This window comes from Heterodontus francisci, chromosome 1, assembly GCF_036365525.1.
Source record: "Heterodontus francisci isolate sHetFra1 chromosome 1, sHetFra1.hap1, whole genome shotgun sequence".
NCBI classification, from domain to species: Eukaryota; Metazoa; Chordata; class Chondrichthyes; order Heterodontiformes; family Heterodontidae; genus Heterodontus; species Heterodontus francisci.
The window spans coordinates 197463268-197490431 of NC_090371.1; the positions used below are offsets into that span (position 1 = coordinate 197463268).

The window sequence follows — 27164 nt, forward strand, 5'->3', positions numbered from 1 at the left end:
GGGGACCTCTTCTTGCCATCCTTTGGAAAAAGGATGTTTTGTAAAAGCAGACCATGGAAGTGTTTTTTGATTGTTATGTGTGCTTTACTTCCTTGGTTACTGCTTATTTGTTATTTGCCAGGATGGTGTGTTAACATGGATGAAAGTGCACCGTGCAAACATCAGCACCATTGTGTGGAGAGTGGAGCTGGCACCATGGTCAATTCAATCAATTGGAATTACCTCCCAGTACAGCAGAAGATGAAAGCAAGGCCAACCAATAATAAGCAACTCCATCCAAGTGCATTGTGACAAAGGATGAGCAGCATCCAACCACATTCTGGATGGAGAACAGGGATAGGTGTGGTGCATCTTGTTCAAGTCAACATTCTCAGCAATCACTAATGAAGTCAAAGTACTGCTTGTAACTAATGGATAAAAAAATCTTGAAGTTATGATTGTTTGAGATTTAAGCTTTGCTATGAGAAAGATTGCAAAGTTTCACACTTAATGGTTGATGTTTAAGTAAATATATACATGAAGCACGTTTACCTGGGTGTGAGGCATTTTCCACTAAATTTGTGCATGTGATTAAAATGGTGTTGGTATAGCTACACCTCTGGCTAATCTGCATATTCTGTTGGACAATATTGATATAGATGGCCCATTCTTCAGAAATTCAAAGAAACTGACAAGTCTTGGTTGCAACACTAGAAGCAATGTTGAAATTGTCAACATTGAATTGGTATTGGTGACACTTGTATGCACAGGGATGTCTGCAGCTTAGACCTAACTGAAAGAAGCTTCCAGGTTACTACAGTAAAAACAGTAGCCCCAAATAACTACCAACAGGAAAAAAAAAGTTTGTTGCGATGTTTGTCACAGTCCCAATGTAGTTACAGAGATTGGCATTGAATTTCCATGGGGTTGTCCCAATCCTTGTCATAATTTTGGTGGAGCCCACAGAGAAAGGACATAAATGGAAGATTTTAGATGTTTAAACTGCTTTAGGAATTCCACTGACCTCTCATAGAATTACTGATAATTCCATACAATAATGTATATCTTTTGGGGTCTATCAGGTTCAGCAGTTTACATTGGTCAGTCAAGTTCATACATGTTTGACTGAAAACATAGTTCGTCTGGATGTTTATTTGAATGTTTATCATACAAACATAAAAATTAGGAGCAGGAGTAGGCCATTTGGCCCCTCAAGCTTGACCTGCCATTTGATAAGATCGTGGCTGATCTGATTGTGATCTCAACTCTACTTTCCTGTCTACCCCCTTTGACTAGCTTGTCAATCAGGAATCTTCCTAACTCAGCCTTAAAAATATTCAATGGTCCAGCCTCCACTGCTGTCTGGGGAAGAGAATTCCACAGCCTAATGACCATCTGAGAGAAAAAATTTCTCCTCATCTCGGTCTTAAATGGGAGACCCCTTATGTTTAAACTGTTTTGCCTGGTTCTAGTCTCTCTTATAAGGGGAAACATCCTCTCAGCATCCACACTGTCAAGTCCCCTCAAGATCTTATATGTTTTAATAAGATCATCTTCTAAACTCCAATGGTTACAGGCCCAACTTGTCCAACCTTTCCTCATAATATAACCCCTTCATCCCAGGAATCAGTCATGTGAACCTTCTTTGAACTGCTAATGCAATTATATCCTTTCTTAAGTAAGGACGCCAAAATTGTACACAGTACTCTCGATGTGGTCTCACCAGTGACCTATACAACTACCATTTTAAATCAGAATAAGATTTTTATTGGTGTAATAACAACGTGTCAATGATGAACTCATCATAAATGAACAACTCTAATTGGATGAAATTGAATACTGATCTCTGATTATCTAAGAAAAGATTTCACTGAAGTATAAATGCAGAAACAAGCATTTGATTTAATTATTAAAACACAAGTATAAAAGGAAAAGGCCCCTGACAAGCTGAAGGACAATAAACGAGGTATGTTAATGTATGGCTTTATAATTTTGAATAAACTGACATGATGTGATTGGAGTTTGATATGAAACTCATTCATTCCATAAATTCAGACTAATTTCTATTTGGCTGGTTTAGTTGTGCTACACTGTCAACTTGGGTAAGATTGAATAGTTTAAAAATACCAGAGAGGCACTTGCTGTCAGGAAAAATACATTGCAAAATATTATAGGACTTACACTTCACTCAAAGCCAATTTGTCACATGGGCAATTCTGTACGATTAGCAGATTTTTTTATTTGATGTTTAATCTTGGGAATACATTTTCATCTTTTAATGCCTGACTATTGCTTAGGCAGAGGACAGAGAGGCAAAGTAGCTGGGGAAAATCACATGTCTTTAATAGAACACTCCCAATTTTGTTCCATTCCTAAATTAATGGAAGAAAAATTGAACCGAGAAGACTTTCCACTGGAGATTTTTTAGAGGTATTTAAAATTATTAAAGTTCAATAGACTGAATAGGGAAAGACTATTTCCATGGCTGGGAGTCACAGGCACTGGGTCATCAATTTAAAATGATCACTAAGAGATTGAGGAGAAATTTCTGTCCAGAGACTTATTGGAGAATGGAATGCTTTATCGCTAGAAGTAGCAGAGACTTTTGTATATTCTAAGAGAAAATTGGATAAATATTTGAAGCAGTGAAAGCTGCAGAGTGATAGGGAGAAAACAGGCCAGTGATAGTAGTTTTGGATTGCTCGATCAAAGAGTCAGCATAGACATGATTTGCAATTTTGAAGCTTTAAATAGTGCAGGCTAGCTTTAAGTGGTGCTGGCCACTTACAACATTGACCCCCTGCTGATATGTACAGCTCATGAGTAGCATGGTTAGCACTGGCAGAATGCATAGATCATTCAAATGAGCAGGCAGCACGAGGTTGGCATGCTGTTTGCATTGCAGTCAACAGCCATGGGTTAATTGTGCATCACGATCCCCACATCCGTTTTCAGAGGTTATTGAATTCAAGTGTACAAGATTATGACATGTTTAGATAAGTTAGACAAGGAAAAACTGTTCCCATTAAATAATGCTACAAGGACTAGGGGACACAGATTGAAAGTTTTGGGCAAGAGATGCAGGGGGAATATGCGGAAGCACTTTTTAATGTATTTTTATGAAGATAATGACCTGGAATTCGCTGCCCACAGGGGTGGTGGAAGCAGAGACAATTAATAACTTCAGGAAGGAGTTGAATGGCCACTTGAGGAAAATAAACTTGTGGAGCTACAGGGATCGAGTGGGGGACTGGAACTGACTGGGGGATAGCTCCGTGGAGAGCTGGCATGGACTCGATGGACCGAATGGTCTCCTTCTGTGCTGTAGATTACTCTATGACCCTTCCCTTGGAGAAAAGTGTGAAGTGTGAGTACTCCTGCCATGACCATAACCATCTTTATACCAGCCAATTAGGATGGTTAGTTCTCTACAGCAGGAAGGTTTAATGAGTTCCACAACCCATACAATGAGGGGGTCACCCATATCCATCAGATGCGAGTATCTTGTCGGATGTCAGCCTAAAATTCAGAGCCGGACCTCCAATCCCACTTGCCAGGACTGTTTGGAGCGGTTGCACTATATCGATATGTATGGTTCACATTGAAATAACATTTTGGGTCATGTGTCAGCAGTAAAGTCCAACAGGTTGCCTGGCAACACTTTGTGGAACCATTGGGTATGCATCTTCCAAGGAAGTCCATGGTTTCTATGTTCTGCACCATCCTTTGGCTCATAACTGTTTCTTTCTATTAGTTGTCTTGATTCTGAAACTCTTACACATTTAAGGTTCTGCAAAAATGTTGGTTGCTATTCTCTCTGGTGCTTCCTTTCAGTCCCAGTGCTTCTACTACTTCAACTTTAAGGCGTTGCTGTGAGGCATTCAAGTTAATTTGTCCTACCCAATTTTCCACCCCCAGATTGACAAGCTGTCCCTCTTTCTCCGCAGATGCTGCCAGACCTGCTGAGTATTTCTAGCATGTTCTGTTTTTATTTGACAAGCTACCTATTTCTTCTTTTGGGCCTCCTTAACTCGAGAGACAATGGATACGCGCCTGGAGGTGGTCAGTGGTTTGTGAAGCAGCGCCTGGAGTGGCTATAAAGGCCAATTCTAGAGTGACAGGCTCTTCCACAGGTGCTGCATAGAAATTTGTTTGTCGGGGCTGTTACACAGTTGGCTCTCCCCTTGCGCCTCTGTCTTTTTTCCTGCCAACTGCTAAGTCTCTTCGACTCGCCACATTTTAGCCCCGCCTTTATGGCTGCCCGCCAGCTCTGGCGAACGCTGGCAACTGACACCCACGACTTGTGATCAATGTCACAGGATGTCATGTCGCGTTTGCAGACGTCTTTAAAGCGGAGACATGGACGGCCGGTGGGTCTGATACCAGTGGCGAGCTCGCTGTACAATATGTCTTTGGGGATCCTGCCATCTTCCATGCGGCTCACATGGCCAAGCCATCTCAAGCGCCGCTGACTCAGTAGTGTGTACAAGCTGGGGATGTTGGCCGCCTCGAGGACTTCTGTGTTGGAGATACGGTCCTGCCACCTGATGCCAAGTATTCTCCGGAGGCAGCGAAGATGGAATGAATTGAGACGTCGCTCTTGGCTGGCATACGTTGTCCAGGCCTCGCTGCCATAGAGCAAGGTACTGAGGACACAGGCCTGATACACTCGGACTTTTGTGTTCCGTGTCAGTGCGCCATTTTCCCACACTCTCTTGGCTAGTGTATTTCATACCAGCAACTAACCAGCTATATGATAACAAGGATCGAAACCAAAATGCTTTGGGTCCACAGCTGACTCTTCTGGGCAAGCATCGTACATGTCACACCTACAAATTTACGCTCCACATGAAAATCATTCCCATTGTGTAAGCCATTGGGTAATGTTAGCCTCCCAGTCCTTCCTGTCCTCTATCACGGAGGTCTTAGACGAAAGTATGCGGGAGAGTCTGGACAAACTGCTAACTCTGAATGAGCTGACAAAGGCCGTCAGGTCCTTCGAGTTGAGTAAAACTCCTGATGTGGTGGCTTACTGGCCGAGCTGTATTTGACACTGTGGGACTGGATCTGCTCAGACCTGCTGGAAGTGTATGAGAGTATGCTTCTGGCTGGCAGCATCTCAGAATCTGTGAGGTAAGGCATCATCACCTTCATCCACAAGCAGAAGGAGGCAAGGGCAGAAATCCGAGGTTGGCAGCTCATTTCGCTGCTTCATATGGACTAAAAAACTTCTCTCCAAGATGATCGCCAATCGGGTCAAGTCTGCTCTGGAGTTGGTGATTCACCCTGATCAGACCTGCACTGTACCCAGCCTTGTGCTACTCAGGGATACAATTGCTTATGTACGGGACAGGGGGGCGGACACCTGCCTCATCAGCTTGACCAGGAGAAGGCCTTTGGCAGTATATCGCACACTTACATGATGGACATGCTCTCCAAAATGGAGTTTTTGGCGGGAATCTGCAATTGGATCCAAGTGCTGTACACAAAGATCAGTAGAGCAGTTTCAATCAGTGGGTGGGAATTGGAAAGTTTTCAGATCAAATCTGGAATCAGGCAGGGATGTCCCCTCTCCCCTGTCATGTTCATGTGCTGTATGGAACCTTTTGCCGAACCCACCAGGAAGGCATAAGAGGGCTGACAATCCCAGGCAGCAGAGACATTCAGGTCAAAGCCTCCCTGCACAGGGACGATGTCGCCACCTTCTGCCTCGGGAGCCAAAGTAAATCATGGTAAGAATAAGGCCATGTTCTTTGGGAACAGGGCTGACCGATCGTTTTTCCCCTTCACCTCAGGTCAGACTACCTGAAGGTGCTGGGGATATGGTTCAGAGGGGCTGGGGTGTGCGGCAAAAACTGCAAGGAGCAAATAGCCATGGTAAAAAAGAAACCGGGCATGTGGGAGTGATGCTCCCCTCTCCATTGTGGGTATGAACTTGGTCATTAGGTGCGAGGCACTCTTAGTGTTGTTTTACGTGGCACATGTCTGGCCAATACCCAGCTCCTACGCCATGGCGTTCCCCGAGCCATCTTCCACTTTATATGGAGATCGAAAATGGACTGGTGTCCACAGTGACATAATGTTCAAACCTCTTGACAAAGGGGGAAACAAACGTACTCAACGTCGCCTTCATCTTGATTGCCACCTTTGTCTGTGGCTGCATCAAGCTTGTGCTGTGAAACAAATGGGGCCACAGTGCAATTTAAGCTAAGATGACTAACAGTGTTAAAAAGACAAGTCTAAAGGCATTGTGTCTTAATGCGTGGAGCATTCGCAATAAGGTAGATGAATTAACAGTGCAAATAGATATAAGCGGTTCTGATATGGTTGGGATTACAGAGACATGGCTGCAGGGTGACCAAGGATGGGAACTGAACATCCAGAGGTATTCAATATTTAGGAAGGATAGGCAAAAATGGAAAGGAGGTCAAGTTGCGTTGTTAGTAAAGGAGGACATCAATGCAATAGTGAAGAAGGATATTGGCTCGGAAAATCATAATGTAGAATCTGTATGGGTGGAGCTAAGAAACACCAAGGGGCAGAAAACGTTGGTGGGGGTTGTCTATAGGCCCCCAAACAGTAGGGGAGATGTAAGGGATGGCATTAAACAGGAAATTAGAGACACATACAATAAGGGTACAACTGTAATCATGGGTGACTTTAATCTACTTATAGATTGGTCAAACCAAACTAGCAATAATACTGTGGAGGAGGACTCGCTGGAGTGTGTATGTGATGGTTTTTTAGACCAATACATTGAGGAACCAACTAGAGAACAGGCTATCCTAGACTGGGTATTGTGCATTGAGAAATGATTAATTAACAATCTTGTTGTGCGGGGTCCTTTGGGGAGGAGTGACCATAACATGATAGAATTCTTCATTAAGATGGAGAATGAAGTAGTTGAATCCGAAACTAGGGTCCTGAATCTAAATAAAGGAAACTACGAAGGTATGAGGCGCGAGTTGGCTATGGTAGATTGAGGAACATTACTAAAAGGGTTGATGGTGGATAGACAATGGATAATATTTAAAGAACGTGTGCATGAATTACAACAATTATTCATTCCTGTCTGATGCAAAAATAAAACTGGAAACCTTGGCTTTCAAAAGAAATTAGGGATAGTATTCGATCCAAAGAGGAGGCATATAAAATTGCCAGAAAAGCAACAAGTCTGAGGATTGGGAGCAGTTTAGAATTCAGCAAAGGAGGACAAAGAGGTTGATTATGCAGGGAAAAATAAAGTATGAGAGTAAACTTGCTGTAAAAGCTACTATAAATAGGTGAAGAGAAAAAGATTAGTGAAGACAAATGTAGGTCCCTTACAGTCAGAAACAGGGGAAATTATAATGGGGAACAAAGAAATGGCAGAACAATTAAACACATACTTTGGTTCTGTCTTCACAAAGAGGGACACAAATAACCTCCCTGAAATGTTAGGGAACCAAGGGTCTAATGAGAGGGAGGAACTGAAGGAAATCAGTATTAGTACAAAAATAGTGCTAGGAAAATTAATGGGGTTAAAGGCTGATAAATCCCCAGCGCCTGATAATCTACATCCCAGAGTACTAAAGGAAGTGGCCCTGACAATAGTGGATGCATTGGAGGTCATCTTCCAAAATTCTATAGATTCTGGAGCAGTTCCTACAGATTGGAAGGTGGCAAATGTAACCCCACTACTTAAAAAATGGTGGGAATTACAGACCAGTTAGCCTTACATCAGTAGTGGGGAAAATGCCAGAGTCTACTTTAAAGGATGTGATAGCAGAACACCTGGAAAGCATAAACGGGATTGGACAAAGTCAGCATGGGTTTACGAAAGGGAAATCATGTTTAACAAATCTACTGGAGTTTTTTGAGGATGTAACGAGTAGAATAGATAAGGGAGAACCAGTGGTTGTGGTATATTTGGATTTTCAAAGTCTTTTGATAAGGTCCCACATAAGAGGTTAGTGTGCAAAATTAAAGTACATGGGATTGGGGGTAATATACTGGCATGGATTGAGAATTGGTTGACAGACAGGAAACAGAGAGTAGGAATAAATGAGTCTTTTTCCGGGTGGCAGGCAGTGACTAGTGGGGTACTGCAGGGATCAGTGCTTGGGCCCCAGCTATTCACAATATATATTAATGACTTGGGTGACGGAACTAAATGTAACATTTCCAAGTTTGTAGACGACACAAAGCTCAGGGGGAATGTGAGAATGTGAGCTATGAGGAGGATGCAAAGAGGCTCCAATGTGATTTGGACAAGTTGGGTGAGTGGGAAAATGCATGGCAGATGCAGTTTAATGTGGATAAATGAGAGGTTATCCTCTTTGGTTGTAAAAACAGAAAGGCAGATTATTACCTGAATGGTGTTCGATTTGGAAAGGGGGCGGTGCAACGAGACCTGGGCGTCCTTGTACATCAGTCGCTGAAAGCAAACATTCAGGTGCAGAAAGCAGTTGGGAAGGCGAATGGTATGTTGACCTTCATTGCAAGAGGATTTGAGTACAGGAGCAAGGATGTCTTACTGCAGTTGTACAGGGCCTTGGTGAGACCACATCTGGAGTATTGTGTGCAGTTTTGGTCTCCTTATCTGAGGAAGGATATTCTTGCCATGGAGGGAGTGCAAAGAAGATTTACTAGGCTGATTTCTGGGAAGGCAGTATTGACATAGGAGGAGAGATTAGGTGGACTAGGTCTATATTCACTAGAGCTTAGAAGAATGAGAGAGGATCTCATAGAAACCTATAAAATTCTAACAGGACTAGACAGGCTAGATGCAGGGAGGATGTTCCCAATGGCTTGGGAGTCCAGAACCAGAGGTCACAGTCTCAGGATATGGGGTATGCCATTTAGAACCGAGATGAGGAGAAATTTCTTCACTCAGAGGGTGGTGAACCTGTGGAATTCTCTACCGCAGAAGGCAGCGGAGGCCAAGTCATTAAATGTATTCAAGAAGGAGACAGATATATTTCTTAATGCCAAAGAGATCAAGCGATATGGGGAGAAAGCGGGAACAGGGTACTGAATTAGACGATCAGCCATGATCTTTTATTGAATGGCGGAGCAGGCTCAAAGGGCCGAATGGCTTACTCCTCCTATTTTCTATGTTTCTATGCTTCTATGTGCATAGATGCTCTGTATGCAAAACAACAAATGTCACTACATGCTGTGGTTTTCTCTGTCCCTGGTGTTGCGAAGGATGGGTCTGGCCACATTGTCACAGAACGCTCCATTCATTTGGACTGTACCGTACTGCTGGTCCCTCTTGGAAATGTTTATACACCTTTGACCACAAGTCCATCAGGCAGTGGTCAGCACTTAATGTGCTCGAGGTTCTGTGGGAAAAGGACTTGGTGGATCCTGAAGGTTCCCTGAGCAGACTGTCAAACACATTTGGCACCAGAAATTTCAAACAAGCACTAAGAAGTAGCTTGGCTGGTGGTGAGAAGGGCCCTCCCCATCAGATCCTTCCTGCACGCCCAGAGTCTCACCGCTTCCACACGCTGCCCTCGAGGTGCAGTGGGAAGGAGACCATCGTCCACCTCCTTCTGGAATGTGCCTTTGCAAAGCAGGTCTGGAAAGAGATGCAGTGGTTTTTGTCGAGTTTCATCCTGAATAGCTCTGTTATGCAGGATTCAGTGCTCTACAGGCTGTGCCCAGGGACACACACCGAAATAAACATTAACTGCTGCTGGTGGACGCCAGCTCAATGAAAGACGCACTTTGGTCTGCCACAAGTTTCTGGTCTCCCAAAGAGCTGTCCATGACCGAGTGTTGCAGACTGGGATATTCCAAGGGTCCAGGATTACATGCTGAGGGAAGCACTAAAGCTTGGGGCAGGCACAGCAAAGGCTCAATGGGGAAAGGCCACTGTGTAAGGTCCCCCCACCATAATACACCAAGGAGCTGCTAACCCCCTTGGGATTTATGCAACCGAGAATGTTCGGCATGAAATGTAAATGTACATTGTAAATAGAACCTGTAATGGCAAGTGTAGTGAGGCACCTCATGTACTGTATTGAAAGAAACCGATCTATATTACGTTTTATGTAATCTCAAATTTGAACTGTTGTGTGACATACTTTTTTATGAATAAAGTATATTTTGGGGAAAAAATTAATCAAATGAAGAATTTAGGAGGAACTTTTTTCACTATGAGTGGAGAGAATGTAGAACTCACTGTCTTATAGAGTGAAGCAGATAGCATGTAAGGTGAGGCTTTATGCCTGCGTGCGAGAGAAGGAAATATATGAGCATGGTGTGAAACAGTAACTAGAGTGGGAGGAGGCTCATTTGGAATATAAACACTTGCGTAGACAAGTTGGGCCAAATGTTCCTGTGCTGTATATTGTAAAGAAAGCATTTTGTTTCTCTTCATTCAGCATTAAAGGCCAGCATTTATTGTCCATCCCTTGTTGTCCTTGAGAAGGTGGTGGCAAGATCCTCCTTGAACTGTTGAAGTCCATGTGGTGAAGGTGCTTTTGCAGTGTTGTTAGGTCGGGAGTTCCAGGATTTTAACGCAGCAACAGTGAAGGGACGGTGATACATGTCCAAGTCAGGTTGGTGTGTGACTTGGTGAGGAACTTTGAGGTGGTGATGTTCCCATGCCCCTGCTGCACTTCTTGTTCTTGGTGGTAGATGTTATGGGTTTGAGAGGTTCTAGAGAGTTGCTACAGTATATCCTGCAGATAGTACACACTGCATCCATGGTGTACAAATGGTGGAGGGAGTAAATGGAGGAGGAGCTCTGAGGGGTAAGTAAATAGGGTGAGTAAACAGTAGGTAATTTTTTAAATAAAAGTTGTCTACTTAATTTTAATGCAGGCTATCATTAAACAAGTAAATAGAATGATACAGCACAGAAGGAGGCTATTCAGCCCATCATGTCTGCCAATTTTTCCTCCTTCAAGTATTTATCTAATTGCCTTTTGAAAGTTACTGTTGAATCTGCTCCCTTTCATGCAGTGCATTTCATATCATCGTAATTCACTGCACAAAAAAAAAATTCTCATCTCTCCAGTGGTTCTTCAAAAAAAAACCTATGAAAATTTTCCAAAAATTTTCATTAAGGCCATTAGGATTTTGGGCTGCAAGGTGCACAAATAAAAGAAGATTAGGCATACCAGAGCAGGTTGCCTGTCACGACTGTAGTATGGGGGAGTTTGTGGACAGCAAGAGTCTCCCAGATTCCCACATTTGCAGGAAATCTCTGTGTCTTAAATCACTCCATCTCAGTCAATGAGCTAGCGTGCAAGTTAAAAACACTCCAAAACATATGGGAGGGGGAAGAGTTTCTGGGTAATTTTATCCAGAACAGTCACACCCTAGAGGAAAATACAGATTCAGGGTGTGACTGTCAGCAAGCTAGGTAGAGGGGACTTAGGGGAGAGTGAGAAGGAATTCCTGCAGACACTGCTCCTGTGATGTGCTCGCTATCTGTGAGGACAAAAAGAAAGACTTCGACAGGGGGGCAGCCACAATGCAGACCAAGGGCCAATGTTTCCGCAGACTCTCCAAAGTGGGGGGGGGGGGGAGGAGCAGAATAGAAATGTGTTGATAGTTGATTCTATAATTAGTGGGATAGCATGCTCTGTAGCCACGACTGAGAGTCCAAAGGGTGTGCTTCCCGCTGCCGGGGTAAGGGGTATCACAAAGTGGCTGGAGAGGAATTTGGAAAAGGAGGGGGGAAACCAGTTGTTGTGCTCCATATTAGAACAAATGACAAAGGGAGGAGGTCCTGCTAAGATAATATCAGGAACTAAATTAAAAAGCAGGACCTCGAGTGTAATAATCTTTGGATTATTTCCCAAACCATATGCAAATTGGCAGGTAAACAGACAGATCAGTCAAAGTAATACATGGCTAAAGAGCTGGTGTAGAAATGTGGGGTTTTTCATAGGACTTTGGCATCAATACCGGGACAGGAAGGAGTTGTACTGATGGGACGTGCTCTACGTAAATGGGAATAGGGCTAGTGTGCTAGCAGAAAGGGTAAATAGGGAGGTGAAAGAGGCTTTAAATAAGTGAGATGGGGGGTTGGATCTGCAAGAAATGAAACTAGCTTAAATATAAATGAAACAGGAACCAAGAGCATGGGGTGGATTAAACTAAGGGAGAACATAAATATCTAGGGAATAAATAGAATTATAGACCAGGAGTGTAAAAGTGGTTGAAAAATAAAGTGAGAGGAAAGGCTAATAAAATTATTTAAACTATCTGTACAGCAATACACACAGTGTCCATAATGAAACAGAGGAACTGGAGGCGAGGGAACCAGATATAGTAGGGATTACTGAAACATGGCTACAGAAAAATAAAGACAGGAAATTAAACATTGCGGGGTATAACACATTTAGAAAAAATAGAGGAAAATTTAGAGGTGCAGTAACTGTACATATTAGAGGTAACATAATGACAGTAAATAAAAGTAACACAGCCATTAGTAAAACAGAAATAGAATTCATGTGAATAAAGATAAAATATTTTTTTTAAAGAATCAATCACGCTAATAGGGGTAGTCTAAGATCACCCAATAGCGGAAGGGAGATGGAGGAAGAAATAGGGAAACAAATTAGGGAAATTAGTAAAAAAAAATAGAATAATCAATACGGATTTCAACCACCTCAAATGTAATTGGCCAGAAGAGGGGATAAGGGGATAAGAAAATGGAGTTCTGACAATGTGTACAGGAATCCTTTTGAACTCAGTATGTAAGAAACACAACAAGGGAGGATTTGCTGTTGGATCTGATAATGGGGAATGAAACAGAGCAGAAAGGAGAAGTAACAGTATGGAAACATCTAGGCAATCATGACCATAATATCTTATGTTTTAGGATAATAATTGAGAAGAACATAAGCATGACAAAAAGCAAGGTAATGGATTGGAGAAAAGCTGATTTTGAGGGACTGAGAATAGAACTTGAGAAAATAAAATGGGCAATGATATTAACAATTGGCAAACGATGATGTAGAACAGTCATGGGAAGCATTTAAAAAAGTGCTCAACAGAGCCTAGGAAAAATATATTCAGCTTAAAAAACATAACAAATTAACCACAATGAGACATCATAGATGAGGGTAAGCAACAAAACATACATGAAGTACATGGACAACAAGAAATAGTGCAACAAGGGAGAATATGACGAGTCCAGGAGAGGAGTCAAAAACACAACTAGGAAGGAAAAGAAAATTAAATTATCAAGGAATATAAAACAAAATAAAACATTCCACATGCACATAAAAAAGGAAAGCAAGACGGTCAAGATAAAAACGTAGTCAATGGTAGTGAAAAGGCAGAAATATTAAATAATTATTTTGCTTCAGAATTTAGCAGGGAGATTGATCAGGTGGGCTTGAACTCGGAGAAATGAAATTAGAAATGATGGGCTGTATTTTATAATGCCCCCGTCGAAATCGGCAGCAGATGTAAACACATCGCGGAGCTGCCATGATATTCAGCGTGGCGGCACATTTGAATAGCCCGGGCAGACTGCCCACCCCAATGACATGGAGGGGGCAACTGTCTGTCCCCGGCAATGGCTTCAAGCCCTTCCATTTAATTTCAATATTTAAAGAAATAGGTTTCAAAAAGTTTTTGAAACATTTAAATTGCCTCTCTCCCACCCCCCCCCCAATAATCATGCAATGCATTACTTGCCCTCTCCTCCCCCACCTGACCTAAAAACCACCCCCCCCCCAGTACTAAACTTTAAATGCTAACCCTTCCCACCATCCCCTAAACCAATGAGGTTAGTTTGACCCCACTCCTGCCTCCCCCGCCACCACACTTGCCTGCTTCCCTCTCCCCACCAGTGTTACGCCTCAGTTCCCCGGACAGGGATCCGAAGGCACAGGACTGGCGGCCGCCGGCACCAATATCACAGCGGGATGGAAGGCGGAGGCGAGGAGGTAATTAATTCCTTTAATTAAATGTATTTACATATGTCAATTTTGCTACCATCGCCGAGCGGCAGCGGAGCCACCACGAGGCCTCGCTGCCACTGGCAATATCGGGCCGGACCTTCCCGGTGTCGAGGCATGTGGTGGGCCTCTGCCACAGGCATTTTCTGTCCCTCCCCGCCACGACCCCCGACATCGGGGTGGCTGTAAAATGAAGCCCAATATAACGGCATTTAAAATGAAAACAGAAAAATATTCAATAAACTAATCGAATTCAAAGATAATAAAACCCCTGGTCTGAATGGATTGCTTCGCACATTTTAAAAGTATCTAGAGAAGAGATGGTAGAGGCATAATTAGATACACATTTAATAATTCGTTAGAGAAAGATATAATGCCAGAGGACTGGTGGCTTGCTAAGATTAAATCTATATTTTCAAAGGAAGTTAGAATATATCCAGGTCACTTCACTGTCGATCAGTCAGATTAGCATTGATAGCAGGAAAAATAATGGAATCCCTTTCCAAAAGGAGAAAATAGAAAAAACATTGAGAAACCAAATATATTATAATGTAAGTTAACATGGATTTCAGAAGAGAAATTTTTGTTTAACCAAACTCATTGAATTCTTTTGAAGGGGTAACGGAGAGAGTAGACAAGGGAAATTCAGTAGATTTTTTTTTATTATTCGTTCTTGAGATGTGAGCATCACTGACAAGGCCAAATTTTATTCATTTTTGCCCATCCCCAAATTGAACTTGAGAAGGGAGCTACCTTCTTGAACCACTGCAGCCTGTGGGTTCTGGTACGGTACTGTTAGGGAGGGTGTTCCAGGATTTTGACCCAGTGATAGTCAAGGAATGGCAATATAGTTCCAAGTCAGGATGGTGAGTGACTAGGAGGAGAACTTGCAGGTGGTGGTGTTCCCATGTGTTTGCTACTTGTCCTTCTAGGTGATAGAGGTCACGGGTTTGGAAGGTGCTGTTGAAGGGGCCTTGGTGAATTGCTGCAGTGCATCTTGTAGGTGGTACTCACTGCAGCACTATTCGCCTGTGGTGGAGGAAGTGATTGTTTAAGGTGCTGTATGGCATGCCAATCAAGCGGACTGCTTTGTCCTAGATGGTGTTGAACTTCCTGAGTGTTGTTGGAGCTGCACCCATCCAGGCAAGTGGAGAGTATTCCATCACACTCCTGACTTGTGCCTTGTAGGCGATGGACAGGCTTTAGGGACTCAGAAAATGAGGCTGCACCACCGAATTCTCAGTCTCTGACTGCTCTTGTAGCAACAGTATTTATATGGCTGGTCCAGTTAAGTTTCTGGTTAATGGTGACCCCCAGGATGTTGATGGTGGGGGATTCAGTGATGGTAATGCCGTTGAACATCAAGGGAGATGGTTAGATTCTCTCCTTTTTTGGTGGTCATTGCCTGGCACTTGTGTGGTACGCATGTCACTTGCCACTGATTTGCCCAAACCTGAATGTTGTTCAGGCATATGGGCATGGACTGTTTCAGTATCTAAGGAGTTGCGAATAGTGTTGAACATTGGGCAATCATCAGCGAACATCCCCACTTCTGTCCTAATGATGGAGGAAAGATCATTGATGAAGCAGCTGAAGATGGTCGGGCCTAGAACACTACCCTGAGGAACTCCTGCAGTAATGTCCTGGAGCTGAGATGATTGACCTCCAACAACCACAACCATCTTCCTTTGCGCTAGGTATGACTCCAACTGGAGTTTTCCCTTGATTCCCATTGACTTCAATTTTGCTAGGGCTCCTTGATGTCACACTCAATTAAATGCTGCCTTGATGTCAAGGGCAGTCAACTCTCATCTCACCTCTGCAATTCAAGCTCTTTAGTTCATTTTTGGATGAAGACTGTAATAAGGTCTCAAGCCAATGGTTCTGGCAGAACCTAAATTGAGTAACGGTGAGCAGGTTATTACTGAGTAAGTGCCACTTCATAGCCCTGTCGATAATGCATTCCATCACTTTGCTGATGACTGAAAATAGACTAATGTGGCGATAATTGGTTGGATTGGACTTGTCCTACTTATTGTGGACAGGACATACCTGGGCAATTTCATAGAATCATGGAATTATTGCACAAAAAGAGGCAATTCGGTCCATGGTATCTATTCTGGCACTCTGCAAAAACAACTCAGCCAGTTCCACTCCTTCACCCTTTCCCAGTAACCCTGCAATTAGTTTCTCTTCAGGTGCTTATCCTTTAGGAAAGCCATGATTAACTCTGCCTCCAACACACTCCCAGGCAGTCCATTCCAGATCCTAACCGCTTGCTGTGCATTAACATTTTTCCTCATGACACCATTGGTTCTTTTGCCATTCACCTTATATCGGTGTTCTCTGGTCCTCCACCTTTCCGTCAATGAGCACAGTTTATCTCTATCTACTCTGTCTGGACCCCTCATGATTTTGAACACTTCCATCAAATCTCCGCTTGACTTTCTCCTCTCTAAGAAGAACAGCCCCAGCTTTTCCAATCTGTCCATGTAACTGAAGTCCCTCATCCCTGGAACCATTCTCGTAAAGATTTTCTGCATCCGCTCTAAAGCCTTCACATCCTTCCTGAAATGCAGTGTCCAGAATTGAACATAATACTCCAGTTGAGGCCGAATCAGTGTCTTATAAAGGTTCATCATAACTTCCTTGTTTTTGCACTCTATGCCTCTATTTATGAAGTCCATACTCTTATATGCCTTTATCACTACTTTTTGACTCTTCAATGATTTTTGCACATATACCCCCAGGTTTCTCCATTCCTATACCCACTTTAGAATTGAACCCTTTATTTGCCCTCCCCACTCTTCCTATCAAAATATATCAATTCTCACCTCTCTCCATTAAATTTCATCTGCCCATTCCATCACCTGTCTATGCCCTCTTGAAGTCTGTCTTATCCTCCTCACAGTTCACAATATGTCCAAGTTTTGTGTCATCTGCAGATTTTGAAATTGTGCCATGTCGTCATCTAGGTCATTAAAATATGTCAAGAAAAGCAGTGGACCTCGTGCTGACCTCTGAGGGATCCGACTACATACCTTCATCCAGTCTGAATAACAACTGTTCACTACTACTTTCTGTTTGCTATTGCTATCACTCAGCCAAATTCATATCCACCCTGCCACTGTCCCTTTTATTCCACGGGCTTGAACTTTGCTGGCACTGTATCAAATGTCTTTTGGAAGTTCCTCTCTGTAACCTCATCAAAAAACTCAAATGAGTTAGTTAAACATGATTTGTCGTTAACAAATCTGTGCTGGCTTTCTTTAATTAATCCACACTTGTCCAAATGACGACTGTTTATTTTGTCCCAGATTATCATTTCTAAAAGATTTCCCACCAGTGAGGTTAAGCTCACTGACCTGTAATTGCTGGACTTAACTTTCCACCCTATTTTGAACAGGGGTGCAAAATTCTTCAGTCCTTTGGCACCATTCCTATATGTAGGGAAGATTAGAAGACTGTGGCCAGTGCCTTGATAATTTCCATGCATAATTCCCTCAGTATCGTCAGATGCATCCCTTCCAGTCTTGATGACTTATCAACTTTAACTACAACCAGCCTTTCTAATACCTCTTTATTGACTTTTAGCCCATCCAGTGTCTCAACTACTTTCTCTTTCACTATGACTTCAGCAGCATCTTCTTCCTTGGTAAAGACAGATGCAAAGTGCTCATTTAGTATGTCAGCCATGCCCTCTGCTTCCATAATTGGTCCCTAATTGGCTGCACCCCTCCTCTTGCTACCTTTTTACTATTTACATCTATAGAAGACTTTTTGATTCCCTATTATGTTGGTTGTCAGTCTCATCCCATACTCTGTCTTTGCCTCTCTCATTTCATTTTTCTGTTCCCATCTGAACATTCTATATTCAGCATGCTTATCACTTGGATTACCAAGCTGACGTCTGTCATACGCACCCTTTATCTGCTTCATTTTGCTCTCTATCTCTTTTGTCGTCCAGGGAGCTCTGGCTTTGTGTGTCCTACCTTGTCCCCTTGTAGGAATGCACCTCAACTGTACCTGAATATCTCCTCTTTGAAGACAATCCATTGTTCCATCACAGTTTTTTCTGCCAACCTTTGATTCCAATTTAGATGGGACAGATCTTTTCTCACCCCCAGAAATTGGCCCTCCTGCAAATAAGTATTTTTACTCTAGATTGCTCCTTGTCCTTTTCCATAATGAACTTAAACCTTATGATACTATGATCACTGTTCCCTAAATGTTCCACTCCTGCCACTTGATCCATTTGACCCACTTCATTCTCCAGAACCAGATCAAGCAATGTCTCCTTCCACATTAGGCCTGAAATATACCGATCAAGAAAATTCTTCTGAACACGCTTCAAAGACTCTTCCCCTTTTTGCCCTTTACTGTATTACTATCCCAGTTTATATTAAGATAATTAAAGTCCCCCATTATCACTATAGTTTTGCACCTCCCTGTAATTTCCCTAAAAATTTGCTCCTCTATATCTTTCCCAGTAGTTGGTGGCCTGTAGAATATTATTTCTTAACTAACCAAAAGGATTAATGTCCTTAGCCCGTCTAAGACAAACTCTTTCACCAGCTCTGTAATATTCTCCTTAATCAATACTGCTGCTCCTCCTCCTTTCTTTCTTTCCTTATCTTTCCTGAACATCTTGTATCCAGGAATATTTATTACCCAATCCTGTCCTTTTTTGCGCTATGTCTCCATTTTTGCCATAACATCGTATTTCCATGCAATTATCTGTGCTTAGCTCACCAACTTTATTTACCATGCATTGTGCATTAACATACATACTCTGCAAACCTGATTTGGGTCTTATTGCATTCCATGTTACTCTGATCCCACCTTACTATTACCTTACCTATACCTTACTACCCTTCCCCTCCCTCCCAGAACCATGACAGGGTTCCCCTTGTCCTCACTTTCCACCCCACCAGCCTCCACATCCAAAGAATCATCCTCTGCCATATCCAGCGTGATGCCACTACCAAAGGCATCTTCCCCTCCCTTCCCCTGTCAGCATTCCGAAGGAATTGTTCCCTCCGCGACATCCTCGTCTACTCCTCCATTACCCCCACCTTCCCTCGGCACCTTCCCCTGCAATCACAGGAGGTGTAATACCTGCCTCCTCTCTCCTTAGTATCTAAAGCCCCAAACTCTGCTTTCAGGTGAAGCAGTGATTTACTTGTACTTCTTTCAATTTAGTATACTGTAGTCGCTGCTCAGAATGTGGTCTCCTTTACACTGGGGAGACCAAATGCAGATTGAGTGACCGCTTTGAGGATCACCTCCGCTCAGTCTGGAAGCATGACCCCGAGCTTCCGGTTGTTTACCATTCAACATCCCCCCCCCCCCCCCCCACAACCCTCTGCTCTCATGCTCACATCTCTGTCCTGGGATTGCTACAGTGTTCCAGCGAACATCAACGCAAGCTCGAGGAACAGCACCTCATTTACCAATTAGGCACGCTACAGCCTGCCGGACTGAACATTGAGTTCAGTAATTTCAGAGCATGACGGGCCCCTCTTTTTATTTGTAGTTATTTTTTTCTATTTTCTTATTTGTTTATTTATTTTAGTTTGTTTCTACTGTGCCTACCCATTTTTTAATATTTGTGCTTTGAGCCAGGCTGTTCATTTTACAGTCAATTGACACCCTCTCTGTACTAACACTTTGTCTTTCATCACACCATTAACATACCATTTACCTTTGTTCCCTGACCTTCTCGTCAGTTATTCTCTGTGATCTTGTCCTATCAACACCTCTTTTGTTATCTCTTGCCCCACCCCCGCCTTCATTACTTAAAACCTTTTACATTTCTAATATTTGTCAGTTCTGATGAAGGGTCACTGACCTGAAACATTAACTCTGCTTCTCTCTCCGCAGATGCTGACAGACCTGCTGAGTATTTCCAGCATTTCTTGTTTTTATTTCAGATTTCCAGCATCTGCAGTATTTTGCTTTTACCTTACTATTTCTTACTCTAGTGCAATCTATCTCTCCCAATCCTTTGTGTCCTTGTTCTCCTTTCTAATGCTACCTCCTGGTTCCCATCTCCCTGCCAAGTTAGTTTAAACCATCCCCAACAGCACTAGCAAACCACCCCATGAAGGCATTAGTCCCAGCTCTGTTCAGGTGCAACCCATCTGCCGTGTATTGGTCCCTCCCCCAGAGCCAGTCCCAATGTCCCAGGAATATAAAGCTGTCCCTCCTGAACTATCTCTCCAGCTACATATTTATCTGCCTTATCCTCCTATTACTATACACATTATCATGCGGCACTGGGAGTAATCAGAGATTACTACCTTTGAGGTCCTCTTGCTAGTCTCCTTCATTGCCCCTAAATCTGCCTGCAAAGCCTCATCCCTCTTTCTACCTATGTCATTGGTACCGATGTGGACCACATCCTCTGGTCGTTCACCCTCCCCTCTCAAAGTGCTCCGCAGCTGCTCAGTGACAGCCTTGACCTGGCACCAGGGAGTCAACGTGCCATCCTGGAATCACGTCTGTGGCCATAGAAACACCTGCCTGTTCCCCTAACTATAGGATCCCCTATTACTATTGATTTCCCAGTCTTCCTCCTGTCCCCCTGTAAAGCTGAGCCACCTGTGGTGCCATGGACTTGGTCCTGGCTGCACACCATCACTCTCATCAGTAATACCGGTTGGACAGTGCGATGCATTCAGGGAACTGCCATACATGTGTAGGGACTCTCTGCATGCACACCTTTAAAGCTGTGGGGTGACCACATCCAGTAACATGCTATCCACAGTGATGCAGCTTCTGCTCAAGCTGCTCCAGCTGACAACACTCCCTTCATAAGTGGTTGTCCAGGCCATGAGAAGTGTCCTGGATTTCCACATAGAACGGGATGTGCACTCCGTGGGACTGAAGTGCGCTGCCATGCCTCTATTTAGTAGATCAACGAAACTTAACTGGAATAAACTAAAGATGTATTTAAGACGTTTACAAAACAAATCTCTCCAGCTACTCACCAATCAGAACATTCCCTCGTTCTCAAGTCGCTTTTAGTTTTTTTTCTTACCTCATTCCCTTATGCTTGTGCTCACCCCATCCTGATGCTTCACCCTGAATGCCTTTCAGTTTGCTCTCCTTAGCTCCCACTCTCTGAACTTGTTAAAGACATTACTTTCTGTTTACTTACCCTGAGCTTCACCTGCGTGCTCACTGTGAGGTCAATGTTGATGTCACTCTTTCAGAACTCCGAGAATCCTCTGGTGTTTGTGCTAGACAATTCCTCCCTCAGTGCTGACTGAGATTTCTTCCTCACTGCCACTCCTTTTTAAACTCACTGTGCCCCTCCCTTGGTGCTGGACCTTGACTCCACATTTTCCACATTGCTGGGTAGTTACCAGTGTTGTAGCTGTGTTGGAGTAGCTTAGCTAGGAGTGCGGCGAGTTCTGGAGCATAAGTCTTCAGTACCACAGCTGGGATGTTGTCAGAGTCCATTGTCTTTGCTGCATTGTGTGTTCAGCCTTTTTTTGATTTCACGTGGAGTGAATCGAATTGGCTGGAGGCTGCCATCCGTAATCCTGGGAACCTTAGGTGGAGGCTGAGATGGATCATCGGCACTTCTGGCTGAAGGTGGTTGCAAATGCTCGATGGTAATGCCATTGTACATAGCTGAAAAGTTTATGACTCTTATCTACTACTGACAGCGGGTAAGTGTAGCTTCAGGCTTAAATAAAGGAACCTGGTAGAAAATTTGTAAGTTCGATTGGATGTAACATATAGATGATATTTTATTGCAATGATGCGTAACTAGTGCTCATTTACAGAATTGAATGGCACATAAATCATGAATGCTCTGGGCAAATTTGGGTGGTGGTCTTCATTGCTAATGAAAAAAAATACTTGAACACATTCTCATCAACCTGATGCTTTGATCACTCTGTAGAACTATCAAATAAACTTTTAGTACAGATTTTAAATGATAACTTATACTCACTAAAGTGCATTCTTGTGAAGCTAAGTATTTGTATATGATAAAGAATATGCTAGTATGTATGCACAATAATATAAATAGTAACATAAAAAATGGAAGCACGTCAGAATCCTAAATAGAGCGGGCACTTATGATGGTAGGTCCAATTCTTAAATACTGCTACAGAATCTTGTCATTAATAAGACATTAGAAGCAGTTTGGCCTGGACTTTACAGAGCTTCAAGGAGCGGGCTGGGTGGTGGGGGGAGAGTGAAAAATCAGGTGCGAGGACAGGTGGGTGCCATTTTGCCAGCAGCAGGTAGCCTCCCGCCCAGAGGCTAATTGAGGACCTAAAGTGGGCAATTAAGCATCTCTTCCCACCACCACTGCCATTTCCAAAGTTTACAGATGATATGAAACTTGAAAACATTGTGAACTGTGAGGAGGATAATGTAGAACTTCAAAAGGACATAGACAAGTTGGTGGAATGGGCAGACAGGTGGCAGATGAAGTTCAATGCAGAGAAATGTGAAGTGATTCATTTTGGTAGGAATAACATGGAGAGACAATATAAAATAAAGGGTACAATTCTAAAAGGGGCGCAGGAGCAGAGGGACCTAGGTAAATATGTGCATAAGTCATTGAAGGTGGCAGGACAAGTTGAGAGTGTGGTCAATAAAGCATAGAGTGTCCTGGGCTTTATTCATAGTAGCATAGAATACAAAAGCAAGGAAGTTATGTTGAACTTGTATAAGACACTAGTTCGGCCTTAGTTGGAATATTGCGTCCAGTTCTGGGCGCCTCTAGGAAAAGATGTGAGGGCATTGGAGAGAGTACAGAAAAGATTCTCGCAAGTGGTTCCAGGGATGAGGAATTTCAGTTATGAAGATAGATTGGAGAAGTTAGGATTATTTTCCTTGGAGAAGAGAAGGCTAAGAGGTGATTTGATTGAAGTATTCAAAATCATGAGGGGTCTGGACAGAGTAGATAGAGAGAAACTGTTCCCACTCATGAAAGGATCGAGAGGGCACAGATTTAAAGTATTTGGTAAGAGAAGCAAAAGTGACATGAGGAAAACCTTTTTTATGCAATGAATAGCTGAGGTCTGGAATGTGCTGCCTGAGAAGGTGGTGGAGCCAGGTTCATTTGAAGCATTCAAAAGGGAATTAGACAGTTATATGAAGAGAAATAATGTGCAGTGTTATGGGGAGAAGGCAGGGGAATGGAACTGAGGGAATTGCTCTTTTGGAGAGCCAGTGCAGACATGATGGGCCGAATGGAGGCCTCCTCCACTGTAACGATTCTGTGATTTTACCAGACTCTGCCATGAGGGGAGATGGCCAGGTAAATCCTGGCAGCCTCCCTACAGCCTCGGAGGAGGGACCTCTTGATTGGACACTCTGTGGTCTACAGAGAGTGAACACCCTAACCAATGGCAATGGCTGCCCCTGTGACAACATGCACCCTGTCCTCACCAACCACCCCGCACCACTACCACCAACCCCCACCCCCGCTGCCCTGACTGGCTCTGGCGAACCCGATCCCACTTACCTTGGTCCGAGGCTGGCGTCCATGCTACTTCTCTGGGCTGGATGCAGTCCCAGCAGTGATCACCGTTCCCGGTGTCCAGCAGCTCTTAGAGGCAGGATCTTGTTTCTTAAAAGGACAGGAGCCCCAGCAGCAGATCATTAGCTGCCTGATGGGCGTAAAATCTGGTCAGGGCTCGCAGAAATGACGAGGCAGGGTTTCCCCCGGCTTTCCAGTCCGTTGTCGGGGCTACTGCCACTGTGACAAAATCCCAGTTTTTGATACTAAATCAATTTTTGTCAGGGTTAAAAAATAAATTAACATCTCGAGTCAGTAGACAATATTGTAATTCAAATAACCAGACAGTAGCTATATCTACACCCTAAAAATTATGTTAACATCTTTCCTCTAGAAATTATTGAATCTTCCTTCACTGTTCATTGACGGTCAAGAAATTGAATAAGATTACCTTGGCTGACTTCAGAAAATGTTTATCTGAATGGAAAAATCTTGTACAAGAAATCATTAAAAATGCATCAATATTTTCAATAAATTTTCAAAGTTGAGCTGCCCTGCCTGCAGTTTCTTGAATATCTTTCACACAGCAACTGAACAGATGATGCTTTTATACAGTCCTGACTGATATTGAAGTAATAACTATAAATCATTTCATAAAATAGAAGTAATTCAACAATGCACTTTGTCAATTTTCATCGGCTGATTATAAAGTAGCTCATGCAATGATCATGCAGCTGCACCTTCTCTATTAACTATCTTCACAGAAGCACATACCCAAGTATTTATAATGATTCCACCTGTAGTGATTACTGGATTTACTGGATCTCTATAATCTCCTCCAGCCTTACAATGCTCTGAGATACCTGCGTTCCTCTAATTTTGACCACTTGAACATCCCTGATTTATATTGCTCCACCACTGGTGGCCACACCTTCAGTTGCCTAGGCCGTAAGCTTTTGAATTTCCTCTCTACACCTCTCTCTCTTCCTCACTTTCCTTCTTTAAGCCACTCCTTCAAACCTCTCTCTCTAGCCAAGCATTTGCTCATCGCCTGATGTGGTTCACTGTCATATTTTGTTTTATACTGCTCCTATGAAGCACCTTGTGACATTTTATTATGTTAAAGGTTCTATATAAATGTAAGTTGTTGTTGATTAAACCTATGCTACCAAGTTATGTCTGTAATGAGAAGTATTACCATACAGGACAAAAGGTTACTTATCAAAGTGACTACTATATTTATGAGCAAATATTAAGATGTAGCACGATAATAAAAGCAGAGTATATGACATATATTCAGTGAAAAGGCCCGTAATGGGTTAATGTTCTTCCTAAGAAAGGATTCTGACTGAGTTTGAGTCTATTTGAAATCAGTGATAAAAGGTTTGGTGATTTCAGTATTTTCATCCTCTGAACTTCTGATAATTTCTTGATGTAAATATCCACACACAAACTCATCAGTATTTCATACACAATAGTGTAAACATAGATTAACAATAGAAATTTAATGGTGAATATCCAGTGTGATATGAACATTCCATCTATGTCCAACATATAAATTTTCAAAACGTAACAATCTTTTGGATTCAGGCCACAATCTGATCTTTATCTCAAATAGACAAGCAGCCAAACTTTCCTCCTAGAATGCACTAAGATTCACTGCAAAAAACATAGCATTTACCTGGCACCTTACAGAGCACCTTACATTCCAAAGTGCTTTCCAGTTAATGAAGTGCTTTTTTAAAAAATGTATTCACTGCTATAATGTAGGGAAACATGGCAGCCAATTTGCACACAAGGTCTCACACACAGCAGAGATAAATAACCAGGTTACTATTTAGTGATAAATATTCCTTCCCCAAATGCTTTACAGCCAATTAAGTACTTTTGAAGTGCATTTATTAGTAATGTACAGAACTGCAGCACCAAGTTGTGTACTGCAAGATCCCACAAATAAAAGTTAGTGATGTTGGTTAAGGGATAAATATTGGCTAGAACGCTGGGAGAATTCCCTTGTTCTTCAAAATAGTGCCATGGAATCCTTTATGTCCACCTGAGAGGGCAGACGGGATTCAGTTAAAGGTCTCGTCTGAAAATGGCACTTCTGACGGTGCAGTAATCACTCAGTACTCCACTGAAGTGTCAGCCTAGATTATGTGCTCAAGTCTGGAGTAGGGCTTGAACCTATTATGATGTCTAGCTCTGAGTGAGAGTGCTACCACTGAGGAAGGGCTGACACCAATAAACATGACTAGCACTGTGGGTGTACCTTTCCCACATGGACTGCAGCTGTTCAAGAAAGTGGCTCACCACCACCTTCTCAAGGGTAATTAGGGATAGGCAATAAATGCTGGCCTAGCCAGCGACACCCACATCCCATGAACGAATAAAAAAAATGTTAGATTGTCATAAAAGCTCAACTGGGTTCACTAATGTCTTTTAGGAAAGGAAACCTGCCGGCCTTTTTGTGACTCCAGTCCCACACCAACTACCCTCTGAAGTGACCTAGCAAGTCGCTCAATTGTATCAAACTCTTCAAGAAAAAAGCCAACCACTCTCTTCTCAGGTCATCCAGGAATGGGCACTAAATGCTACCTTTGTCAACGATGCCCATATCCCAAAATTAAATATGAAGAAAATCTGATCCCAGACATTCAATTCCTGAGTATTGCTTGCCTCCATGGCCCTAAACTTGCCTCTCTGGGTTATGTAGTAGAAGGCAAAATTTAATTTTGAAAAATATGTAAGAACATATCAGCAAGTAAACATGCTTTGAATAGAATTGTTTCTCAAAAATGTGCCATTCATTTACGAGGTGAGTTCTTTGTCTCTTGCCACATTCTTTCACATAAACTTATCAGTGATCCACAGCGCTTTTACAAATAAATGTATTTAATAAAGCCTTAAACAGATCTATTGCATTCAGTAAATTTGATTTGCTTCCAGTTCAGACCAGCAAATTAAGGCACAATTAACAGAAACAAAATAAAAAAGGAAATCATTTCACTCAAAATGTTTATGTAATGAAATCCCATTTTAATGAATTCTTTGATAAATAAATTATTTTTGTCATTAAAGGTACCCAAACCTCCAATGCAATTATGGCAATTCACATCTTGGAATATAATTTTAAAAAATTGACTTGACAAATAGCCTTTCATAATAGAGAAGTTCCATTGCCTTCTGTTTTGAGTTTTATATGGAGAATATAAATTGACTAGCTGCTGCCTTCATTCTATTATAGAGAAAACATTTTCAAAGTTTATAAATTTACATTTCAGAGCTAATATAAAATAAAATTGAGATGTAATGTCAGAATCCTATATAACCTTTTTGCCTGTGACATCTGTGAAACTGTGCCTCCTAGTTCCAGGTTCCCCACAAGGGGAAACATCCTCTCAGTGTGTACCCTGTCAAGTCCCCTCAGAATCTTGTATGTTTCAATAAGATCATCTCTCATTCTTCTAAACTCCAAAGAGTACAGGTCCAACCTGCTCCACCTTTCCTCTAAAGGCAATCCCTTTATCCCAGGAATCAACATAGTAAACCTTCTCTGAACTGCCTCAATGCAAGTATATCGCTCCTTAAATAAGCAGACCAAAACTGTATGCAGTACTCTCGGTGTGGGCTCAACAATGCCCTGTACAGTTGTAACAAGACTTCCCTACATTTATACTCCATCCCCCCTTGCAATAAGGGCCAACATTCCGTTTGCCTTCATAATTACTTTCTGTACCTGCATGCTAACTTTGTGTAATTCATGTACAAGGATATCCAAATCCCTC

At 42.5% G+C, this 27164-nt stretch overlaps 1 protein-coding gene across 4 annotated transcripts in view; it reads left to right on the top strand.

The window, feature by feature from the left end:
• The window catches only part of spock3 (SPARC (osteonectin), cwcv and kazal like domains proteoglycan 3), a 687897-nt gene that overhangs the window by 487930 nt on the left and 172803 nt on the right, over window positions 1–27164 (top strand). The window lies entirely within an intron of this gene.